Genomic DNA, 26,069 nt, shown 5'->3' with positions numbered 1-26,069 from the left:
TTTGCATTCTCTCTCATACTAATAAAATATGTTCTCACATTTAATTTCTATTCTAATGAACATTATTTTGACTTCAAAAATATAATGAATGATATGAACTTAGTGTTTGCCAGTTGAAGTATGCTGTTTAAACAACTGTGCAACAAATTTAAAGGAGTTTACCACTTGATGATCTTAGGGAATGATGGGAAAATTATCTTTCAATTACAATATCACAAAATGTATGAAATTTGGAATGAGATATTGAGACAACTAAACTATTAGATAACGAAAAATCTTGAAGGAATAAATGATGTCCTCTTGTTTACAAAACTTCTTTTGTTTTAATAAGGAAGAACTCTGACATGCAATATTTTTGCAATGATCACATTAAATTTAAGAGATGAATATATGTGTACTCCACCAAATAGTAGGTACATGGAAAATAACTATGGTCTCAGTACTCCTTTTTGCTTTTTTATACATTTTCACCCAGCATAGAACATCTGTTTCTACCACTTTCTTTAATATTTTTCTATATATGCAGAGCTTCATCATGGAGCATAAGTTTCTAATGAACTAACCATCAGTATGGGCTATTTATAAATGATGACCAAGTGAGGAGACAACTAAGAAGGCTACACACAAGAAAAGCTGCAGAATCTGATGGAGTCAGTCCTCCAGTTCTTATGGCCTGTGCTCACCAACTTTGTGGTACATTCTGCTACTTGTTCAGTCTGTCACATCATCACCTAATGATTTTAGAGCAATGGTTCTTAAACCCCACATCATGAAGACCTTCAAAAGACCAGTCCTGGACTATATTAGTCCTCTTTTGTTAAACCAGTTGAACCTACTGCAGTTTGACTATTAGGGAAAAACTGGCATGGAAGATGCAATTTTCTATCCCCTCCACAAGTCTTATTCTCATCGAATCAAAGCTGTCAGCACTGTGAAGATTATGTTTTTTTCATTTCCCCATTGCCTTCACAATAACCTAACCCTGCCTGTTAAGAGGTGAACTCAGACATAAGCAAGTGGATATGCATTTGTTATCCTGGATAACAAACTATCTGTCTGGAAGACCAGAGTTTGTGAAACTAAATGATTGTGTCTCTGATGTGGATGTGAGCCACCCTGGTGCACCACAAGGAAAAATTCTGTCTCCCTTTCTCTTGATACCGTACACATTACACTGTAAATATAACTCCATGTCATGTCACATTCAGAAATTCTTAGATGATTCTGCACTAATTGCATGATTGCACGTATTGATAAGGGGGGTGAGACATAGTATAGGAGTCAGGTGGAGAACTTTGTTTCCTGGTACAAAGACAATTGTCTACAATGTAACATAAGCAAAACCAAAGAACTTTTAATTGACGTCCATCCCACCAAAGGGCCTTTATGCCCAGTCAGTACTTAGGGAGTGAATGTGGAGGTGATACACTATTTCAAGTACTTGGGGATCCACAACAATGATTGGCTGGTCTGATCATGTAACACAGAAGAACTATATGAAATAGGGCAGAACAGTCCAAAGCCCCTGGTGCAGACCTATCATTTTGGTTCCCAAACCTAACAGAAGCTGGAACTTTTACAACAAATTCCATCAGTTCAACCTGGTGGCCTAGGAAGTGCCTGGTTTCCTGATCTCCCTCGACATGATGAAAGGTCATTGGCAGATCCCCCTGACTAACCCTATAAAAGAAAACACTGTGTTCAGCACCTACCGTGGATACTGGTGCTACTGCATCCTACTCTTTGGGCTAAACAGGGGCCTAGGCCTTGTTCTAGCATCTGGTGAACAGACTATTCAGACCCCACAATGCCTATAGTGCTGCCTACCTTGAAGAAGTTGTGATTTATTTCAGAACCTGGAAGGACAATGTACATTGTTATTTTAGGTTGACTAAGGCTGAATATTTGGAGTATATGATGGGCAAATCAAGCTGCAGTGCTCCATAATTGTCACCATTTGTAACTGATCCTGGCTGCAGACCAAAAGGCAAATGCCAGCCTTCATATGTCCTGCTGGGTACTATCAAAGGTTTGTGCTCTGCTTCTCAGAGAGGGCTGTACCTTTAACATACCTCATATGAAAGCATGACCCTAACATGGTGGAATGTTCTCAGATGGAAACCAAATTCTGTGACTTAACAGTTTCCCTAATATTGGATATTGCATCACCTTCCTGTGTTTACTGAGGTAAGCAATTCTACTCTGGGAAGAGAGGGGTATTTGCTGCTAACTGCTTACACTCTTTCACCTGCAGTTCCAAGAAGACACCTGAAGAGGATGCCACGTTCCATCCCAATGTCTAATGTTCCACTCCAGTTGTTTCCTGATCTTAGGAGATACACTTTTAGGCTGATACAACTGTCTCTTTATTTGTGCCACTGCACCTTTTGCACTTGTTTATTAAAAAGGGTTACACATTTGGATGCCCCAACATTCAAAGCTGTTCCTCCTGCTCTGTTGAACCTACTCACACTGTTTTATATAGAAAACGAGCATGGAACAAAACAAATTCAGACCTTTAAAGTCAGTGTTCAAATAAATGTGCACAGTAATAACTGCAGTCTTATCATCTAGGCCTAAAACTAGTCAGCTACGATGAGGTTACTATATCATTACTGTGGTTTTCCAGGACAGTATGTGTTACGTACACATAGTAAAAATGTTTAAGAAAGGCACTGTTGAAATATTCCCTGGATAAATTATGTTTTTATTTTCACAATACTGTATTCTTTTTTTACTGTTTTCTCACCATTTTTTTTAGTAATGGGCGTTGCCATTTTGCATGCTTTCCTCATAGTAACAGCCACTTTGGTTACCATTACTAGATGCAATTGCTAGTCAGGATAAAAGATGATGATGCGCACCATTCATTGCTCAAGTTTTGGATTAACAACAGAAACCAACATCAAAGCTTTTCTAGTTTTGTTTAGGTAAAAGCACTCTAGTGACTGGTTTAGACCTCTTCTGGTCTATATTTTTGGTGCGTCAAGATTTTTACATTTTGATTCCCAGCCAGTCTCCCTGACTATTCTTTTATTTAGCCCTTTTACTTTTATTTGCCAGTTAGACATAAAAATAAACTATCCTTTGGACGTGATAGTTTTCTATCAATGGTAAAATAGGCACAGTGATTGGTGCGGCTGCTTAACAGATTCCTAAACTCTGCTCAGGCACTCTTTAGGTGGAGTTTGAGCATTGTTCTTGTGTCATTGTTTAATTTTTCTGGTCATAATCCAAACTCTTTCACTTGAAATTCTGAATTGGCCTGATATGAGTATGTATTGGTACTTGAGTATTCGAGCAATGGATTATTGCCTTGTCCAGGCCTGTTTCTTGCTTTGCTCTCAGTCCTGGAAGGATAGCCTTTGCTACCTGTAACTGTAACTTAAAATAAGTAGGTTTGGAAATCAATGAATGGAATAATTATTAAATATAGAGATAAGGACTGAAGCTTTCCACAAAATTGGTGGTTCAGTTTAGGCGGCCCTCGTTAACCTGCCAGTATTCCAACTAAAAATAAATAACCCATACTATTATACTATTGTGTTAAAATGTCTTATCTGTGGAATTTCTAATGTTTTTCTCATGATTACCAATAAATGTTCAGGTTAAAACCAGTACAATGCAACATCTAGTTTACAAACTGCAAATAAAAGTGTATATATATATTGTAAAGATTAAATTTTCCCTTGGTACCTATAATAATCTTCTTGTGTATAACTTCCATTCATCTCTGAAACATGATTTACATATAGTAGCTTGCCTAAAAGCAGCTAAATTACACTTTTAACCAAACAGCATTTATTTGAATCATTACAAAGTCTAAGAGCTGATTATGCAGCCTCCTCCAAATACCTTTCCAAACTAATACTAAAGAGAATAACAGAAACTAGCCCATTTTTATTATTTAGAACAGTGGTGATTATGATGCGCTAAAAGGTCTTGTGAAAGTTCTATCATTATTATTAGAATGTATTTTATACATTTTAACAACAAACAAGATAGCACAATACTATTTGTAAAAGATTCAATTTCAGAATCATGTACTGCTGGAATAAACTATGTCACTCTCTGTAAAACATTGACTGATGACTGTAGAATGGTTTGTAGAATGGCCCTATAAAAGTGAATGTGAGTGTGAGAGTGACTATGCCCTGCCATGTACCAGTACCCCAACCAGGCTTGATTTCTGTCTTACATCTGAAACTGCTGAAAAAGACTCCTGCTCCCATGATGCAGAAATTGAACATGCACGGAAAGTGAATGATTGCATAGTCTTTAAAATGAAATTAACTTTGACTTTTTCCTAACCGTTTTTAAAGACTCAGTCATTGTTTTAGGAATAATTATACTATTTTATTATGACGTTTCTGATTTCAAATTGTGCCAGTCAAATCTTTACTAAAGAAACTGGGTTATAGATCAATTCCTAATTACAATTCAATTTCTTTCTAAGATTCTTGACAAATTGGTAGCCTTGCAATTTCAGTCTCATCTTAATCATTACAACATATCTGGAAAGTTTCAGTCTGTCTTTTGTCCTGACATAACCTTGACTTGTGTTTTCAATAATATTATTTTCTCTTCCAGTGTAAGAAATACAGTAAACATGCTATTTATTTTAAACAAGAATTTTGACACAGTTACTGTATCTACAAAATTCTAATACACAGACTTAAAAATTATGCTGGACTGTCAGTCACAGATATTACTGGGATAACTTTATATCTGCTAAATCATTTTCAGTACCTTCAGAAATTTGATTACAGTTTTCCATTTTTCTTGACAAAAAGTAGATACTGAATTCTGAGATTTTACTAGCAAAGAAATCTATAAATATTAGGAAAAATAATATTTCATACCATTATTAAATATGGAACTGGCAACAAATCTGCTTTAATCATAAGCAGTTAATGTTACTCAGATAATTTATAATGCTGTCTCAAGAACCATAATTAGAGGGTTATTCCTATCTCTATACTTAATTTCATATATATGGGTTAATAATTTCCATATTGCTAAAATTAACACTTATTTACTAAATGATGCTTCCTATTCTTTTTCTTCTAGTTTTAACAATACATTCAAAAACAGATGGGTTCTTATATATACTTTCTCTAATTTTGTATTTTATGTTATTCTTCTGTATATTATAATCTGTATAAGCACTCAAACATGTCTTCAACGTAAATTTAATTATTAGTTTTAATTTATACTGAATACCACCTTCTGTATGTTTATTGTGTTTTTATTTGTGCAGTAATGATATATAAAACAGCTTCTGGTTCCATGCAATCCTTAGTGGGAATAAATACCAAGGATGATGCATTGATAGATAACTATGCCAAACTAAATATCAGCAACAACAGACATTTTTGGCCTAGACATATTTTGGAATATAAGTGCTTTAATGAGCTGTTCATTCCATATTAAAAGTTACATTTGTTTTTTAATTGAATTTTTAATTGATCATTATCAATAATATACTTTATTTTGGTTAAATTTACCTTTATGAAAATATTTCACTGTATTTGACTTATGTGTCAATACTTAAATACTAAAGCGCACCAAATTACCAATGTTACATTTTTCTACGGAAATTCAACTAGATTAAATTAATTACATAATTTAGGTAGCAGGACTGTAGTGCACTGAGAATAACATATGCCATGTACACATCGTTCATAACGTATTAAAGTGTGATGTAAACAGTGTACATTATTTGGGTGAATTACTCTAGTTTAAATAAAGTGACACGTTATGCTTTTTCTAGGACAGATCCTGCTGAACATAGGAAAATATATTAAAATTATAATTGCAAAGGTGGTCACTTTAGACCTACTGTTCTGAAAACGAAACTCTGAAGATGTGGAAAGCTAGCTTGAAAAAAATGTCAATGTCTTTAACAAAATGTGCATGGGATTAAACTAAAGGAGCTATCTTCACTCGATCGCTTTCGCATTCCCAACGACTTTTTTCTCTCACTTCCCTTTTCCATTACCTTGTCCCCTTTCGAAGGGTACGTGCCCCCAACCTTATGAAGATGTTATAATCAACGTTCGCTGTCCCTCTGTATCGCTCATTCTGCGCGAAGTCGGTCGTGTTAGGTGGATTCTGAATGGTTGCTTACCGATGTCGCTCAATCGGCTGTCCAATCAGCAGCGGTTTTACATGATTGCAAGAAAAAAAAATCAGTCAGTGCATGTACAGTACTGTATGTTGAAAAACAGAACTGTGGCTACAGAGAGAAACATAAGAGGCAGGGAGAAGAGGAGCTTTCTCCTGTACTACTTTGGCACAAAAATACCGGCCAGCTAGTCAGTGAGGGTAAGTACGACATGCACATTTCGAGTCCCTCAAAAAATAAAAAGCAACCTTTCCTACCCGCCGCACCACTTTACTCGCTCTTATACACCCAGGAAGCGGTGCTACTGTACTTGTACTGGAGTCACATTCGATAAACGTACAGCACTGTCTCTGAATGTGTATGCGTGTGCATATATAAACGAGAGGAGAGAAAGCGGTTTAAGTCCCGCAGTAGTCGGGACGTAGTCTTGCCTAGTGACACTTTATTTTTTATTCACTTTGACAAATAGAAGAAAAAAAGTTTGCATAAGAGAGCCGTACACTCTACAGGCCAGAAGCTGAATGGCTTATTTTTTCACCACGGCTAGGCCAGTCCGTACCAGGCTGTAGAAACATCCAGTGCAGCGCTGTGGGTTTGAGAGAGAGAGAGAGAGAGAGAGAGAGAGAGAGAGAGACAGGGGGCACTTGTCCGATGCAATCAATTAAAAAAACCTGAGAGAGATGTTGCAGGAAAACGAAGGACTAGAACGCTCATTTTAATAAACGAGAAGAAATAATCACAAGCATAGCGGGGGGAATCGGTGAGTTCGCTGTGCTTTTCGGGGGTGGGGGGGTCTTAAAATATGTTGCATTTATGCTTGCTTCTGAAAACATAAAAGTGTATGTAGTCATTCTGGCGCAAGGTATAGCTCCCGTGCAATACTGCCGTCATGATACGTATGTCTCTCTGTATGTGTGCTGATGTGTGTGTGCGAGAGAGAGAGAGAGAGAGAGAGAGAGAGAGGGAGTCTGTATGTCAGTAAGTTTGAAGGTGGACGGGAGGCTGCAATGAGAAGGCCTGCTGTACATAACACGTCTCGTCCTCCTTATCACTTTTAATTTCTAAAAGAGGTGAGTTGGTAACAATTCGTGCTCGACCTGACAGAAAACTTGAAGACGGTTTTGCGTATGATGTGTAAGCCGTGTGCCAATGCTGTCGATAAGCTGATCGTCCTCCTCCCGGGGTATGGACATCGTGCCAGTTTTCGTATTCATGCACTCGAGGTGCCTTGTGGTACTTATCGTGCACTAAATTGTAAAAACAAATGCACTTTAGTGGTAGAAGTAAACCGTAACCCTTCTTAACGGCTTGATTAGCACTCAATGCAGCTCGAGGTAGTTATTAAATGAAGAGGAGGAGGATGTAAAGAGGACTTCGCGTTGCAAAAATAACACATAACAACGAAAAGACGTCTACGACACAGCAGGGCGAGCGAGAATAAGCTTCTTGCTCTCCTCCCCGCGAAAACCTGCGAGCATTTACATTGCGCCGAAATCCAGGATGGAACAGGCAACAAAAACAACAACAACAGCGGCGACGTATATGTCCTTTGATCAGCCATCCTTTGCTGATAATGAAAGTTGAACCGGTTGCAAAGTGGCACAACCGATTTTTCCGAACGCATTTTTTTATTGTTGAAGTCATTATGTGTTGTGGCAGTGACACGTTCAGTACAGTGACTTGCATCAAGCCGAAGGGCAGCTCACTTTTTTCTAGTCTCCTCCAATTGTACTCGCTGTTTAACCGATCGTAGACGGAGATCAGGCCACATGCATGCGTTTTCTGAGAGCTGGGCGCCGATCATCGTCAGGTTCAGTAATGAATGTGGTGCTGTCATCAACCTGTTTAATACCGTTTTTGGCTGGAGCTGTGGCTCTTAGAGTGAGATTTTGCACTTCATTTATCCTCAAAGCAAGATGGACTCTCTCTCTCTCTAGATCGCTAGCTCCCGTGTCTGTCTTGTCAGACCCCAGATCGACATTTGGCATCGAGATATAAACTTGAGCTTGATCAAGTAAATAAATTCTACCCGAGATCATCGGAACTAATACGAGTCGAGGGTCCACGTTCCATCGTTTGCGCGAGGATATTTGAAAAAGAAGACCCCCCCAACCCCCCCGTCTCCAGCGCTTGCGAGAAGCTGAGCACCTCGGGTTTGCAGCACTTACTACGGAGATTACCTGCGAACTGCCACCGTGCCACAGTTATATGCGTTCGGCTTTGCCGAGGCGCTATCTGGCTAAATTAAATACTTTGTTTTTTCAACGCGATCGATGCAATGGGAGTTGAGGAATACAATGAAACGTTAGACACGGGCCGTGTAACTGGGTTCCTGTTCAACTTCAAGCGCAAAGTACGTCTAAATGCTGCACCATTTACTAAGCAGCGCAGCACTGTTTTTTCGGTAGCAGTTTCACGACAGTTTTGTTCGCGGAAGAAAGTTATTTCAAACTCCTAACAAGCCTGGTAGATGGTATTTTACTTCTTAATCAGTTGTTTCTTTCATGACACCGTGCCTTGATTTTAAAGCTAAAAATGATATGAGGTTACTGAGTAGTCGGTATGCTTTTTTTATAGGTCACAATCACATGACAAAGGCTGAGTGACGGCTTCATCATCCTCATCTTTCAAATATTTCCTTTAATTGTCTTGAAGTAAGTATGATATGGCTGCTTGTTACGTGTTAACGTGACCTAAATAAGCAATATGTTAAGCTTCTGTTTTTTTTTTTTTTTGTTTAACTGATGATTGGGGTGGAAGAGAGTGTCGGTTTTGAGTTATCAGTCATTTAACAGTACTGTACATGCTAGGGTGTAAAACGCGTTGTTGGCCATATATGTTTCAGTTGGTTAGAAAAACAAACTTTTTCTAGTTATCTTTACATTTCGGTTCCTTTTGAGTAACTGTAAGATCTAGAACACAGCAACATCTTTTTATTTCAAACAGTTCTTCTTTTCTGGTCATTTTTTGCCTCATTTCAGAGCATTGCCCATAATGTCACTGTTAGCCAGAGCAAAAGTATTAAGAAATAGGTGATGGATTTCGTGCTGCTTTAAAAGAGATTGGTGAACAGAATAATATCACACAAATTACAGACAATATCCGCAAGTAGTAGATATACACTTCCCTTTTCTAGCATGCTGCCTTGTTATAATAATTACATGTCATTCATGATAATATGGACAGAGTTGCAGAATGTGTAGTATTAGTAGAGTTTCATTTGGTTATTTAATTTTGCATTCTTAGTACAGTAGTTAGATAACTTATTTTCTCTGTAACTAGGCAGAATACATTATATGAATAAAAAATTAAGTTTTGAAGAATAGTTTTTTTATGAATATTAATATCCCAGGAATATAATACCGTGTTCATTCTGCATCTTTTACTACATTCTTAGTAAAAAAGCTTAAATAAACAGTGATATTGTGTTAACTTTAGCTTTAACCATTAACTTGTATAGCTGTCAGCCATTTCATGAATTAGATTTTTTTCACATTGATCTGCAGTCTGTGTCAGTTTTATTCCTGCAAGTGCCATCTGCATTGTTATCATGTTGTATGCTTAAAAATTTGCTTACATCTTTTTCCATTACTGCTGACTTTTTATTATTCACTCATATTTGTGTAAATGTTTTATGTGTGCTTCTGCAATTAGGAAATGTTGTGCATTGTGAATAATGTAGTTTAACAGCAACAACTTTGAAAGTTTTAATATGGAGTTTGCCCATTCTGTCTGTGTTTTTGTGGATTTTCTCTGAGTAGCTAGCTTTCCTTCTGAAGAAGAGTGTTAGGTTAATTTCGCAGTTCTAAATTGGTCTAGCATATAAGTGTAAAGTAGAGTTTAAGCATAGTTTGTAAGCATTTTTTGGGATAGACTCACTTCCCTACAGGGTGGGTTACTACCTCATGACTGAAGATGCAGGGTGAGGGGTTGTCTTCTCCTATAAGAAATTAGTTTTAGAAAGTGAATGGATTTATATTGCAGAAATACTAGATGTATATAGTATATTGACACAGATAAACAGCAATGTGTTCTCACATACCCAGTCTGTTTATAGTTTTATATAATGATTTTGACACTTAAAAACTAATGTCAAATAGAAACAGTGCATGCATATATGAAGGATATATTAATAACTGGGTTACTTTCATGCAGATATTTTTTGTATTATACTTTTATGTAGAAAGTTATACATACTAATTAACAGACAACCTGTCAGTAGTATGACTGTATCAAGTTATATGGATGCCATTTGTTATGCAGTTAATATTTAAATAAAAAAGTTAACCATAAGATTATTTTATGCATATAACTGGTCATGTGAGTTTTTCATTTGTTGCTCTCTGTACATAATTGTTCATATGTCAAGTAATTATTATTTTGAAAATATGTGTGCACATATGCTATAGTTTCAAGCCTGTTAATGCAATATTTATTCAGAAAATAGTCTGTACATTTGTATCATTTTATGGATGCCCCAAAAATAAGGTTTGTGTATAATGTAAAAACACTTTGTTAAGTTAATTTGCAACACAGCTGTTAACAATCTTAATCTGATCATATACTATGGGTTAGGCAGATTGGAGACGTTAGATTGACATTACATATCAATTAGATTTGTAGATTAACCATGAAATCACACTCAGAATCTGGCAATCAGATATTGCATCAGTTCAAAAATGAGTATTTGTAGATGCAAATCTGTTTATAAAATAAACAAATTCAAGAAAGCAAGTGATGTTTCAGTTCCAAAGTTATGGTAGAAGTGTTTTTTTTTACCTGTTGGGCACTTGTATAAATTAAGCTATTTTCAATACTTTAAATCTACACAACAAATAATGCAGTATTAAAACACAACCTCAATGCTGAACAGAATGAGTTAGCAGAAGGTTGGAGAGAGAGAGAGAGACACTGACACTGCATCAAAGATGGACATCTTCACTGGTTTATAGTACTAAAGGAGACTACAGAAGTATAGTCGACTGTGCTTAGCCACATAATCAGAATTAAATTATGTAGAGAAAAGACGAAAATTAACAGCTGTTTTAATACCACATAAAAAAAACATAAGAAAACATGTTTGCATGTTCATTGTGAGCAGTTTATCTTTGTTGTTAATGATGAATAAAGATAAAACATTCTTTTATTTAAGATTTTTTTTTCATATATTAAAGTCATTTTAAACTTAGAAATTTTTAAACATGCTTTTAATAATTTGTCCTGTCCCAAGTACAGTACGTACTAATGTGAAAATGGATCTGAAATTTAGTGGAAATTCTTACTCGGAAGAGATAGAAAATGCAAGGGAAGCCTAGTAACTTTTAGGTTGTTGCGAACCCTTATCCAGAGAGAAAGTTGCGTTAGTGGTGAAAAAGCTAGAGTTTTCTAAGTTTTAAAAAGTTAAATTTAATTCTTCAAATGAAATTGATTGAATGCTTTCCTTAAATTTCCATCCATCCATTTTCCAACCCACTGAATCTGAACACAGGGTCACGGGGGTCTGCTGGAGCCAATCCCAGCCAACACAGGGCACAAGGCAGGAACCAATCCCGGGCAGGGTGCCAACCCACCGCAGAACACACACAAACACACACCAAGCACACACTAGGGCCAATTTAGAATCGCCAATCCACCTAACCTGCATGTCTTTGGACTGTGGGAGGAAACCGGAGCACCCGGAGGAAACCCACGCAGACACGGAGAACATGCAAACTCCACGCAGGGAGGACCCGGGAAGTGAACCCAGGTCCCCAGGTCTCCCAACTGCGAGGCAGCAGCGCTACCCACATCACCACTGTGCCGCCTTTCCTTAGTTTTAATTCTTTAAATGAAATTGATGGAATGCTTTCCTCTTTTGCATCCTCCTTTGAACAGGAAAATTGAAAATATTATTTGAGCAAAATTTGTATACAGTTTAAGTTTCTATAGCTTTATTACATGAAACAACTGAAATCAGTTAGTAGAAGAGAAGTTTCCATTAACCATTTTGTTCAGAAACTTTAGGATTGTGTAGAATTTAAGTGTTGTAATAAGTTTGCCATATAAGCTTTGAATAGTTTGATGTGTTCACAGGTTATTGTGCCAATAACAAAGTAAGAAATAGACAAAAAGTATATGTAGATATTTATGCCAGAAATGGATAAATCACGTATGTGTATACCCTGAATGTGCAAATCTTTTGAAAATGTAATGTATGAAAGTTGACTCCATTTATAGTACTTTCTTCTTTGTTATGTATGGAGAAGCTAGTGTTGGCAAATATAATCGTATGCATTAAATGAGCTCTTCTTCTTTTTTACGATAATGTTTGGGCCTTGAGAGCACCATTCTGTAGTAGCTGCCTAATTAAGGACCGATTTGTGTCATGTTCGTCTGTTTATTCTTTTTAATGATCTGGTAGTTTTTGACTTGCAGCATATCAACAGATTCAAAAGGCACTTTTAAAGTTTTTAAGATAATGAGAAAACCAAGTATATTTATTGATGTTACATTTCATAAAATTGATGCATGATGATAATAAGAAAAAAATATTTTCAATATTACCATTGCAGCTTAGGTATGTCACTTGACAAATCTCTCTTGGCAAAAACATTACACATTAAAGAAAAGGGAAGACAGTCATTTAGACATCAAGCTCTAATATCTATTTCTCTAACCCAATTTCTAAAAATTAGCATTGCCAATGACACCCTACTTCTACAAAATTCATGGGTATGATCTCTGTAGAGTTAGAATATTCTTTTCTTGCTCGTGTAGATTTTTTCTCATGGGAACTGCACTTTTCCTCTTACATGTAGCCAGGCACATTGTTAACTGTAAATATGGCTGCTTGTAATGAGAGTATGTGTATGTTTGTGATATGATGGATTGGTTTTCCATAGAGGGCTGCTTCTTCCTTGAGGTAGTTGTTGCCTAGAGGTGCTCCAGATCTATTGTATATTTTTCTTAATTAGTAATTCAATTTTCAGTTAATATTTGTTTTGTTGAAATTATGTCTTATTAAAAAGCCAATGGAAAATTCCAGTCCTCCATATAGTTGGTAATAATTGAATAAGTGGGCCCTACAGTATTTAGCCTTGAGTTGTTTTTTGCCCTATGACCCAGAGTGGGTACATTTTTTTTTCTGGGAAAATGACAATGAATATTCATGTGTTGTGGGGGGTTGTATAAAAGATAAGATGTTAGCTAACTTATTTTATACATGTAGTTGACTTGTATACAGTGTTTTGAAAGATAAATAATAGTTTTTGCACATATTTCTGCAGGTAATCTATAGCTGTACTTAATATGACATTTGATGTAATCCTTTGGTTTTTTATCTAAAGCTCCTTGGGTTGAGAAAAAAGTCTTAAAATCCAAGTTATGAATTGTTAAAGAGGGAGTTGAGTAAAGAAGTAATTTTGTGAACCGGAGTGCTGAGGAGTTACATTGCTGCATAAAAGTTAGTGAACTCTACAGAATTTTATACATTCCTGTATAAATATGACTTCAAACATCATCAGATTTTCATACATATCGTAAAAGAAGATATGGAGAACCCAGCTATGCAAATGAGACACAAATATCATACTTGGTCATTTATTTATTGAGGAAAATTACCCAGTATTACATATCTGTGAGTGGCAACAGTATAATGAACCTAGCAGGTAATTTGAAAGTGAGTCAGGTGTTGTCAATCAATGTATGACAATCCAGTGTGAATGGACACCCTGTTTATGTTAAAAGAAACAAGTGCTTCATGTTCAGACACATTTGTGCAGTGTCAGTGTATCATGTCATGGACAAAGGACATTTCCGTGGACCTCAGAAAAAGAATTGTTGATGATCATCTTCCTTGGAAAGGCTACAAAACCATATCTAAAGAGACTGCACTAATCCAGTCAGATAGATTTTGTACAATTGGACAAAAGTTTAACACTATTGTTACTCTCCCTAGAAGTGATCAACCAACTAAGATTACTCCATGGGCGTGGCGCGTTATTGTCTGTGAAGAAGAACCAGGGGTAATGTGTAAGCAACTAAAAAAGCCTCTCTCAAATTGGTTAATGTTAATGTTCATGAGTTCACCATCAGGAGAACACTGAACAACAGTGGTGTGCATGGCAAGGTTGCAAGGAGAAAGTCACTGCTTTCAAAAAAAAAAAACACAGTTTTCTGAAGAGCCCATGGACAAGCCCAAAAGTTACTGGAGTAATGTATTATGGACAGATGAGACCAAAATGGTACTGTTTGGTTCAGATGAGAAGCATTATGTTTGCAGAAAGAAAAACGCTGCATTACAGCATGAGAGTCTTATTCCATCTGTGAAACATTGTTGTGGTAGTTTCATTCTTTGGGCCAGGACAGCTTGCCATAGTGGATGGGAAAATTAATTCTAAATTATCATAGTAAATTCTAAAGTAAAATGTCAGGACATCTGTCCGTGGACTACATCTCAAGAGAAACTGGGTCATGCAGCAAGACAATGACACTAAATACAAAGTTGTTCTACCAAAAAGTGGTTGAAGAAGAACAAAATAAAGGTTTTGGAACTGCCAAGTAAAACTCCTGACAACCAAATAGAAATGTTGTGGAAGGACCTGAAGGGTGCAGTTCATTTGAGAAAACCCAGCAATATCCCTGAGTTGAGGCAATTCGGTATGGAGGAATTTGCTAAAATTCCTTCAAGCCGATGTGCAGGGTTGATCAAGACCTACTGGAAATGTTTAGTTGCAGTTATTACTGCAAAAGGAGGTCACACTAAATACTAAAAGAAAAGGTTCACATACATTTGCCTCTCACAGATGCGTAATACTGGGTACAGTTCCTCAATAAATAAACGAGTAAGTATATTTTTGTGTCATTTGTTTTGTTGGGTTCTCCATATCTACTTTTAGGACTTTTGTGAAAATTTGATGATATTTTAAGTCATATTTATGCAGGAATGCATAAAATTCTGAAGGTTCACAAACTTTCAACACCACTGTATAGTCTGGTTAAAGTACTTATTGAATATTATTTGGTGAACTTCAATAACTGAAAGACTAGTAAACAAAGCAGGATGGCTGTAGGCAGTTTTAGTGAACGCAATGTATCAGAAAGCAAAATTTAAGAAAGCTAGGCCATGGATTTAAAACGTATTATTTTGTAATTTTAATTATATTGGTTTGCTTTTTTAGAAGATAATTATGTCATATTCAAGTAATATCACAATTGTGTATTAATATAAATCATTCATACTTCATTAACCTACTTAATTCAGTGATACAGGGGCTGGAATCTATCCTAATAGCATTGAGTACAAGGCAGACAGCAAATCTGGGTAGGGCAGCAGTCCATTTCACTTACATACACACACACACACACACAGGGTCAGTTTAGAACTGCAAAGCTATGTACATTGCACATAACTCAATATTGGAGAAAAACCTTAATTCATGTGGCATGCTTGGATGCATTTTTTTGTGATGGCAGCCAGCTTGATAGACATTAATACTGTGGCATATTATTAGTGTATTTATTTTTATTCAAACAGAAAACTGGTAAGATGCAGGGAAATGTTTTCATTGTTTGAACATTTAAAGTATTAGGATGTTATCTAATAAAATACAGATGAGCTATACCAGCATTTCTCAACATTTAAGTATTTGCGACCCAAGTTTTCATAACAGTTTTAATCGCGCCCCCCTAACGTTTTTTTGAAAGGAGCCCACTGATACCAATTTGTTCTTTTTTAATTAATGATATATCATAGATGCATATTTTATTACACCTACTTAACTTTTATCGACATTTATCTAACTATACTTATTTTTCTAGTATCAGATTGTAGTTTAAGTTCATTTGTTTTGGTTTCAATAGATGTATTTTTCATATTTTCGATTCTTGTTTTGTTTTTTTCACATCTTTATTGCCCCCCTAGGGGGGCCCGCCCCACAGTTTGAGAACCACTGAGCTATACTATAAAACATTTCTATAACCATTGGGTCTATTTTCATATCATTTATGACTGACGTCTTTTCACTTATTCATTGGCATCATCAATCAGTGTTGCATTACTTTTAGCAGCATGTCATGTAATGAGGGAAAAAAAAACTTTAGATGAACCAGGGTACCAATAGAGTGGTGGTAGAGCAATAGTAGAAATCAAACAGCTGAAAGCATATTAATGTGTATACAAGGATGAGTTAGTATGCTTGAGAAGTGGTATGTGAAATCTAAGGTTTAAAGTCTTTTTTCAGTAACGGCAGTAAATCTTAAGCATCTACTTTTCATTGTCATTGGGCGGAGTGGTGGCTCTGAAGCTAAGGATCTGCGCTGGTATCCCGAAGGGTGCTGGTTCAAATCCCCGTCACTGCCAAAGGAGATCCTACTCTGCTGGGCCCTTGAGCAAAGCCCTTAACCTTCAATTACTCCAGGGGCGCAGTACAATGGCCGACCCTGCGCTCTGACCCCAAGGGGTATGTGAAAACTTAACAAATTCCTAATACAAGAAATTCTATAAGGTGAAACAAAGAACAAAATTCTCAATCTAAAAGAATAGTGGCATGGTAAAAACATTTCTATTGCCAACATATTAATAATGTGTTTAAATACAATGTTTATAGACAAAATAACTTCAGTCAATACAAAATAAACATGAGTAAAATAAATACATTAATATAAAATTGGGTAGTGGTGTCTTAGAACATTTTGCTTTTGTAGAATTTACTCAGTCTGTGTTACAGGCATACACATTCTTGGCTACTCTCTAAGTACTGTAGCTTCATTTTTTCTTCTGCTTTTTGATGTATTTTTGTTGTTTCTCCATGTTATTTAATATAAACATATCTGACATTTTTGAAATGTTGTTTCTGTTCAGTACACCTCTGTAAACAGCTTTAGGCTTTTATAAGGTAATTCTTAAACTACCAATTATCTTAGGTAGAAAAATGCTTTTGTTTAGTTGAAAAAAAAATGTCTACTGCTTTGCAGCCCTACTTAATAGAGCAGAACAGAATGAGTGATGAGAAGCTTGGTGAGATGCACCAACACTCTTATCAGAGTGCTCCTTTAGTGCTACATAGATACTACCAGCTCCACTGGAATATAGTGTTCAACTAAACCACAGCAAACATACTGTCACTGTTCTTACCCACATAATAATTAAATAATGAAGCCAAAAGGTAGAATATATGACTATTAAAAGTTGTTGTAATATTTCTGGTGTAAGCACTGATGTTAAGGCAAATTTTGTCAAATCTTGTTTCACCATTATCAAGATCTCGTATCCAAAAACATTGAAATGAAAAACAGATTGATCATTTTGAAATTTTAATGCCCTGACATATTAAACACTTTTACTGTAATTTCAGCTTTTGTTTAAGAGTTTAACTGCACATATTTAGCTAAAAGTTAGGATGTAATAATGTAAATGCAAGTTTTTTAATACATTTATTGGGTGTATGCATCTCAAGGTGGACATAATTAACAGAAACAAATTATTAAATTATTAAAGTTGTTGATAAAGGTGTCTGGAATATCAAAATGCAGTCTGTCTTTAAATATAAGATAAAACTCCATTATTGTTTTCTTTTTTTCAATAGTGTAGATCAGGGTTATTCAATTACAAATTCATTTGGGCCCGATTTCCATACCAAGAAACCTAACAAATTTTAAAGCAACATGAATTAATTGAAAAACAAGTAATTTTATTTATTAAACAAGTACATTTATTCATTGTTTTCCTTTTAAATTTAGTCACATCTGACACAGGCACATCAAAAAGTGCATACAAACACTAAAAAGCTATAATTGAACAGAATCCGAGGAAGTAGCAATATTTGATTCTACTTTTGAAATAAAAAAGTGAGCATTTTGACCATATCTGACCCAGGCACATCTCAAAGTGTGTAAAACAACATAGTGCAAAGTATTATCAATAACATTTGTTTCCATTTTGAAATAAAATAAAAATTTTGTTCATGTCTGACCCAGGCACATCACAAAGTGCGTTTAACAGAATAAAAAAAGTTGGCGGTATGCATATGTTGCGTTTGGAACAAGTTTGAAGTACTGTGAAGGTGTACAGAGGCTGAGAGTCCTAGTGCTACATGTTTTGCTTATCATAACATTTAAATTTTGAAATTGACCTTGTCAAGTATAATAATAATAATATTAAAAAATGCTTTACCTTTATATGGCGCTTTACTCACTACTCAAAGTGCTTTGCAAACTCCATGCGGGGAGGACCTGGAACACAAACCGATGATCTATTTATTGAGAGGCACTTCCATTACGTCACATGCGCAGGTATACTATGAAGCATAATATTGTGCTATAGTTTACAATTACAAACACAGAATTTACATAATTGAAGAATATTAACAGCAGGTTAATAACGAGCTCTGCATTCTACAAAAAAGTGCAAAGGAATCAGTGATTAATTTGATTGAACTTTAAAGTAAATTCCAAACTTTTTGCTTGTTTTCATCTAATGCAGTCTTTCTAATTCATTCTTTGCTTTGAGTGTCAATGGCTGATTGTCATCCTTGTAACAGCCATGAATCCACAGGATTAAAGTATGTGATTGGAGGGACAATCAATCATATGAAGAGAAGTGTGGACACAGTAGTTGTCAGTAACCAGGCTGTCATTGGAGTAACAATTAGATTAATTTATGAAAACCCACGATTTCGACACACAATAGATTATAGAATCATTTAATATGTAGTCGATGCCACGACCAGCTGTTACGGCTGAGGTGCGGTTACCATGTATTGGTGCGTATCGTCACAAAAGGGAAAAAAAATTACTGTATCACAGACTACATCCACCACTGCTAGACACAACAACGTGCTGCATTGTGAGTTGCTAGGCTACACGGACTTTGCATTCATGGTCTGTACTACTGAATGCATTTATATAGGAATTTTTGAGGGCTCACAAAATATTTTTCAAGGTTTTTATCTGCGTTTCTGGCGTGGGCCTCCATTTGAATAGGCGGGCTGTACAGTAGATTATCTTATGATTAAACATCATACCTTGAAAGATCATGATATACATATGATTTTAAGGCCTAGAAATAATGGCCTTACTTGATCTTTCAGTTGCTTATTGAAGTTTTAGTATGGAAAAAAGGTGTATTGGTTTTAGTACATTTGTTTGTGACTTGTTTGGGGGGGAGATCCCCGAATGACTTCCATCTCACCAATTTATAAAGAACATATCTGTACAGTAATTAAGCTCATCTGCAGAAAGTGTAATCCAGGTCTTGCTTAAAAAAGAAAAGAATCATTGAATTTTTACATTTTCGAATATCAAAATCATTTTTATATTTTATTGCTGTGTTTAGTTCTGGACATACATTGTTTCGATGACACCATTAAAGGTATAAATAATTTTTTTAGAAAAAGTACAGGTTCCCTCTAATTTGTTAAGAAAATACATTCCTAGTAATATTATAAGGTGAACAAATACTGTAATTATCACTAACTTAAATGGAAATAAGTTATAAGTTTAAATTAAGTGTTCTTTGGCCCAAAAAAATAGCACAATTTTTTGATAAAATATCACAGAAATACACCAAAGTTGACACAATTGGTTCAGTGATAAAATTTGTCATAAAACAAATCCTAATTAGACATTTTCCCTTCATTAAAGAAAGCTTAGTAAAGATGTTTACCTATGTTTGCCTTTTCAAGTTTTCAGTATTTTTTTATTTCACATTTTTTTCTGGAGCCGGGATGATCAGTATAATACAAGAAAATACATGAGCAGCACACATGACAAATTGAATAAACCATAGTATTTGAATGCAGTGTTATGTGAAGATGGCCAAGACTGTGATTATGGGACACCCACATTCAGCCCTGCTTCAAATATCCAGCTGTACCCCAAACATCCCAGACTGCTACATGCTGCAGTGAGGTATATTTAAAATGACTGCAAAGAGGATTCAGTTTCATTGTGATTCATTATACGAAAATGGATTTCAGCTGACTTTCTTCATAAATATGAATCTTCTTAAAGTGGTTTATTTGTAATTTTGGGATGCCTGTATATACTTTTGAAAATGGTAATTCCAAATTGTATGATATATGCAACATTTTCATTTATAAATGTGAGCTAAAATAAGGACAATTGATAGTCTGAAACAATAAAGAATCTTTCATTAAGTGTACACAATATATATAGAACAATATTAAAAAACATTCTTGACCATTGTTGGGGCCTATAATTCATTTGTGGTATTTATCTGAAACTTTGGCTTTAGTAACTGAAAAATAAATCCTGCTTAAAATTAATAATAAAAAGATAAAATATCACACAATATTACGTTAGTGCCATATAAATTAGTGAAAGCCAGCATTGCATAGGATATTTTTCTTTATACAAAGTATTTCAAGCTATGTATATAAAAATTCACTTTTCAAATCAGTTTTTTAGCATAATATTGACATTGTGACATTTGCCTTCTGTATTTGCAGGGAACATGTCCTGGATAATACAGCTGAAGAATAGTGGCATTTCTATATTAATGGCCAGTTGTGCACAGTCCCATCAAATGTTGTGCAAAATAAGTAAATTCCCTCAACAATATTTTCCAGTTTTCTATCAAGAAAAATGTTTCTTTTTGTACCATGTGAAATTATCTTCATATCAGGAGTTAGAAGCATGTTTGTAGCTTATGGGGCTAGGTCTCTTGGCCCTACAATTTTCTAGGTTTAGCACTGAGTGAAGGTTTGCATGTGCACCCTGAACTTTCCAGTTTATTGAAGAGGCTTGCAGACTAGAGTCCGGTATTCTCAGAATTACCTTAAGCCCCACTTTTTCAATATTACCTTTGCACCTTTGGTTCAAGCTTTTCTCTGTCAAGTCTGTGTAGCACAAAATAGTGAAGAGGTTTGAAAAGTTCAGTACCATTAGCCTCCTTAAAGTTATCTACAGTAATTTAAGAAATGACATAAAGGGGTTCAATTTCAGGAATGGGTGGAGAACCGGACCTTACAATGATCAAAATGGATCTTCACCCCCCCACTTAAGATGACTGCTTAATGGCACTTACAGTTAGGTCCATAAATATTTGGACAGAGACAACTTTTTTCTAATTTTGGTTCTGTACATTACCACAATGAATTTTAAATGAAACAACTCAGATGCAGTTGAAGTGCAGACTTTCAGCTTTTATTCAGTGGGGTGAACAAAACGATTGCATAAAAATATGAGGCAACTAAAGCATTTTTTAACACAATCCCTTCATTTCAGGGGCTCAAAAGTAATTAGACAATTGACTCAAAGGCTATTTATGGGCAGGTGTGGGCAAGTCCGTCATTATGTCATTATCAGTTATGCAGATAAAAGGCCTGGAGTTGATTTGAGGTGTGGTGCTTGCATGCGGAAGATTTTGCAGTGAACAGACAATATGCGGTCAAAGGAGCTCTCCATGCAGGTGAAAGAAGCCATCCTTAAGCTGCGAAAACAGAAAAAAACAATCCAAGAAATTGGTACAATAGTACAAGTGGCAAAATCTACAGTTTGGTACATCCTGAGAAAGAAAGCAAGCACTGGTGAACTCAGCAACGCAAAAAGACCTGGACGTCCATGGAAGACAACAGTGGTGGATGATCGCAGAATCATTTCCATGGTGAAGAGAAACCCCTTCACAACAGCCAACCAAGTGAACAACACTCTCCAGGGGGTAGGTGTATCGATATCCAAGTCTACCATAAAGAGAAGACTGCATGAAAGTAAATACAGAGGGTGCACTGCAAGGTGCAAGCCACTCATAAGCCTCAAGAATAGAAAGGCTAGATTGGAATTTGCTAAAGAACATCTAAAAAAGCCAGCACAGTTCTGGAAAAACATTCTTAGGACAGATGAAACCAAGATCAACTTCTACCAGAATGATGGCAAGAAAAAAGTATGGAGAAGGCATGGAACAGCTCATTATCCAAAGCATACCACATCATCTGTAAAACACGGTGGAGGCAGTGTGATGGCTTGGGAGTGCATGGCTGCCAGTGGCACTGGGACACTAGTGTTTATTGATGATGTGACACAGGACAGAAGCAGCCGAATGAATTCTGAGGTGTTCAGAGACATACTGTCTGCTCAAATCCGACTAAATGCAGTCAAATTAATTGGGCGGCGTTTCATTATACAGATGGACAATAACCCAAAACATACAGCCAAAGCAACCCAGTAGTTTATTAAAGCAAAGAAGTGGAAAATTCTTGAATGGCCAAGTCAGTCACCTGATCTCAGACAGAAAGGCCCACAAACAAACAGCAACTGAAAGCCGCTGCAGTAAAGGCCTGGCAGAGCATTAAAAAGGAGGAAACCCAGTATCTGGTGATGTCCATGAGTTCAAAACTTCAGGCTGTCATTGCCAGCAAAGGGTTTTCAACCAAGTATTAGAAATGAACATTTTATTTCCAGTTATTTAATTTGTCCAATTACTTTTGAGCCCCTGAAATGAAGGGATTGTGTTAAAAAAATGCTTTAGTTGCCTCATAGTTATGCAATCGTTTTGTTCACCCCACTGAATTAAAGCTGAAAGTCTGCACTTCAACTGCATCTGAGTTGTTTCATTTAAAATTCATTGTGGTAATGTACAGAACCAAAATTAGAAAAAAGTTGTCTGTGTCCAAATATTTATGGACCTAACTGTATTTTAAAAAAGCCACAAGGGAATCCTTACATGTATTCATTCTACCTTGTGGAAACAAGAAGCATGAAGACCCTGTTTCAAAGAAGTACAATGTCCTGGTGCATAAAGAACAGGGATGCAGAGCTGTGAGTGAGGCCCATGACCTAAGGACTGAAGGAAGGGGTTACCTTATGGTTTTGTTGCTGTTTCATGAATCATCAAATTAGTGTCGTTTATAGGCACCCATTGTGATACTTTTACATTAACGAGCAGAAAGATGGTCTGGTCAACACCAGTCAGGAGCACATTAAAGAAAAAAAAATGAAAGCGTGAAGAAGCAGCTTGTGCTGCACTTTCAAGTGTGTTTAGTAATCTAAATTTGTCTAACCTCCAGTAAGCTAGGTAACGTTACATTAATTGCCACTACACTAAAGCTAGCGGTTTACTGACATAACAGTGGGTCAAGGAATGCATTATGTGTAATAGTTTTGATATAGAGTGTTTAACGTATATTATCTGATGTTACAGTACCTAGCAGACATATGGTTGTGGATTATTTATTACCACCATATAGACCTCAGAAGCTAAACATAGTGTTAGTCAATACATTAAGTGCTCTGCGTATTGTAGCATCGAGGACACATTTGTAAATTTCACCAACACACAGGCTTTCTTTCTTACTTGTTAGTTATTGGCTGAATTGTGGAAAAGCACCATTTAAGCAACTTTGACATACAAAAAGAACAATTAGCTCAGATTAACTTGAATTGTGGGTTAATTTTATTGGTATCTAAAATCACTGATTTAGTTAACACCTTATTGGTATCTGCTGTCATTGGAAGTACAAAATAAAGTTTAGATAAATTCATAAGTGTAGGTGGTACATTCACATGTTCATTTTTTAAATGTCTTACTATTCACCTTCATTTTGACACTATTTAATGCATTAAGTACGTTTTCTAAGGACATTCAGTAGTACTATTAGTGGTTTTTATTTTATTTTATTTTATATTAATTTTATTATTATTTTTATTTTATTATTAAAATTTTTATTATTAGTAGTAGTGGTAGTATTTTTGATATATTATTATTGTTATTGTTGTAGTATTAGTTGTTGTATTTTATATTACTGTTATTTTTATTAGTCATAATATAAGTATTGTTTTTGTTGATGTTGTGATATGCAACAAAAAGACTGGAGAAACCCCTAAACATTCATCTTCAAGTATAGATCATTAAAAAAACGTTAAGTTTGTGATGTATGTGCTGTTGTTTGTTCATTAATTATATATATATTTATTGTTGAAATTTAAGCTGTTAAAAAAAAACACTAATGTAGTAAATAAAGGAGGTGTGGTTTGGAGAATTTGATGGGTGGTGGGGCCAAGAAGAGGATTCCTCCTAGGGCCCCGATTTGGCTAGAGGCGGCTTTGATGCAGAAAATATTTTCTTCAGTTGTTTACCAACCTTGTGCTGTCCGGCTACTACATAGCCACATGGTAGTTAGCACTAGGGGGCTCCGCCCCCTGCTCGCTTCGCTCGCCAACCCCTGGCGTTGGGGCATGACAAAGAGTGAGATGTATGAATTAGATATAGAATAGTGTGCAGGTTTGGATGATGCCTATATAAATCAAAAATAGAGTGTTTGGCATAGAGTAATGTTTTATTGGAATATTTCTTTGTATACAACATTAGTAGTAAAGATGGTGTCTTGTCTTTGAATGAGTCTTCCTTGGCATGAATCATTTATAACTTTAACTTTAACGTCAGATGAACGTCGAACACATGAGAAGGCAACATAAAGTTGTCCATGTCCAAAAACGGGTTCAGAGAGGTAGATGCCAACCTTGTCCATTGCTTGTCCTTGTGATTTGTTGATGGTCATGGCAAATGCAGGTTTAATGGGGAACTGTCGGCGTTTCAATGTAAAAGGTAAATCCAGGTCAGAACTCGTAAGGTCAATTCTAGGAATGAGAACAGTATTGTTAGCATGTGATTCTGTAAGAACTGTTGCTTGAATAACACCGTTTTTAAGGGTAAGGTTGTGTTGTGGTCATCCGTCTGGGTTAATAGTGTTCAAATATTCTAAGGGGAAATTCAGATGTTCATTGTCGTCATCAGAGTCAACTTTGTCAGAGCTTAGAAAGAGCCGTGTCTCTCCAGGAAGTAATGAAATGACCTGGTTATTAATGTGATTAACATTAATATTTTTTGGACATAATATAGTGTGTTTTGTTAACCACATATGCGAAAGTAGTATGGGCCATTGCCTTTTGGTGGCCTGATATGTACTCCGGTAGATGCAAAAGCAAATGAACTATTGTAGGATCTAATGCAGTTCCTAAAGTTTTTATTTTCAGGCACATCGTTAGTTAGAAGCTTCTGTAGATATTCAGGATATGAATGTAAAGGAGGCAGTCTAATCTGCCCCTTTTGACAACAACGTGTAAATTCATTATTTGTATTGCCAGTTGTTTCTTCTGGGAAGTTAAGTGAATGACAATGATTGCAAATGATATTCATTAATCCCAATGAATTTTCCTCAATAGTTGCCTCATTATTGAAGGCGTCTGGGTTAATAGTGTTCAAATATTCTAAGGGGAAATTCAGATGTTCATTGTCGTCATCAGAGTCAACTTTGTCAGAGCTTAGAAAGAGCCGTGTCTCTCCAGGAAGTAATGAAATGACCTGGTTATTAATGTGATTAACATTAATATTTTTTGGACATAATATAGTGCGTTTTGTTAACCACATATGCGAAAGCAGTATGGGCCATTGCCTTTTGGTGGCCTGATATGTACTCCGGTAGATGCAAAAGCAAATGAACTATTGTAGGATCTAATGCAGTTCATAAAGTTTTTACTTTCAGGTACATCGTTAGTTAGAAGCTTCTGTAGATATTCAGGATATGAATGTAAAGGAGGCAGTCTAATCTGCCCCTTTTGACAACAACGTGTAAGTTCATTATTTGTATTGCCAGTTGTTTCTTCTGGGAAGTTAAGTGAATGACAATGATTGCAAATGACATTCATTAATCCCAATGAATTTTCCTCAATAGTGGACTCATTATTGAAGGCGTTGTCAGCCAACTGGCGTAAGCGTTTAGCAGGTGTCTGGCGTTGATGTCCGCGACGGGCATGTTTTGCTTGTGGCGTTTGAGTGCCACGTTGTTGCATGTCCATTATTTGTGACGCGCTATTTTTGATTTTTAATTGATTCGCCTCCGCTTTGCCAAAAGTCCGTTTCAGTCTACGTCGTGCATTGTTTGTATCGAGCCTTGTCCGTTTTTGTATGTCGGTCAGTTGAGCTTTCTGCTTTTGGAGTCTTGTTTGC

The 26,069-nt window shown here is 36.0% G+C and overlaps 1 protein-coding gene across 1 annotated transcript in view; it reads left to right on the top strand.

The window, feature by feature from the left end:
* The first annotated feature begins 6,207 nt into the window (after window positions 1–6,207).
* The window catches only part of LOC114650543 (HMG box transcription factor BBX), a 312,812-nt gene continuing 292,950 nt past the window's right edge, over window positions 6,208–26,069 (top strand). The window contains 2 exon segments of the mRNA XM_028800239.2: window positions 6,208–6,327; window positions 8,705–8,781. The gene's annotated coding sequence lies outside the window, so the exon portion shown is untranslated.

Source organism: Erpetoichthys calabaricus, chromosome 4 (assembly GCF_900747795.2).
Source record: "Erpetoichthys calabaricus chromosome 4, fErpCal1.3, whole genome shotgun sequence".
Taxonomy (NCBI): Eukaryota; Metazoa; Chordata; class Cladistia; order Polypteriformes; family Polypteridae; genus Erpetoichthys; species Erpetoichthys calabaricus.
This window is presented reverse-complemented; position numbering and strand designations above follow the sequence as displayed.